The following is a 205-nucleotide window of genomic DNA, read 5'->3' as shown; positions in this document are numbered from 1 at the left end:
AGAGAGAGAGAGAGAGAGAGAGAGAGAGAGAGAGAGAGATAAATAATAGATTTAATTACAATAAACGGTCTTAGTAGTATGGATTAATATTGAAATATTTAAATTTAATTTATAAAGATGCTACTCATTGTTACGTTGTTATCATATTATATTGAATTTAAATTAGGAGATAATAAATTCAATGCTGCTTTGCGTATTGTGTACA

The 205-nt window shown here is 26.8% G+C and overlaps 1 pseudogene; it reads right to left on the bottom strand.

Annotated features, from left to right (window-relative positions):
- Positions 1-205, bottom strand: part of LOC108756448 — an 80,639-nt pseudogene that overhangs the window by 11,898 nt on the left and 68,536 nt on the right.

Source organism: Trachymyrmex septentrionalis, unplaced genomic scaffold, assembly GCF_001594115.1.
Source record: "Trachymyrmex septentrionalis isolate Tsep2-gDNA-1 unplaced genomic scaffold, Tsep1.0 scaffold127, whole genome shotgun sequence".
NCBI lineage: Eukaryota > Metazoa > Arthropoda > Insecta > Hymenoptera > Formicidae > Trachymyrmex > Trachymyrmex septentrionalis.
Note: the sequence above shows the minus strand (reverse complement) of the source record. Positions and strands in the feature narration are given on the sequence as shown.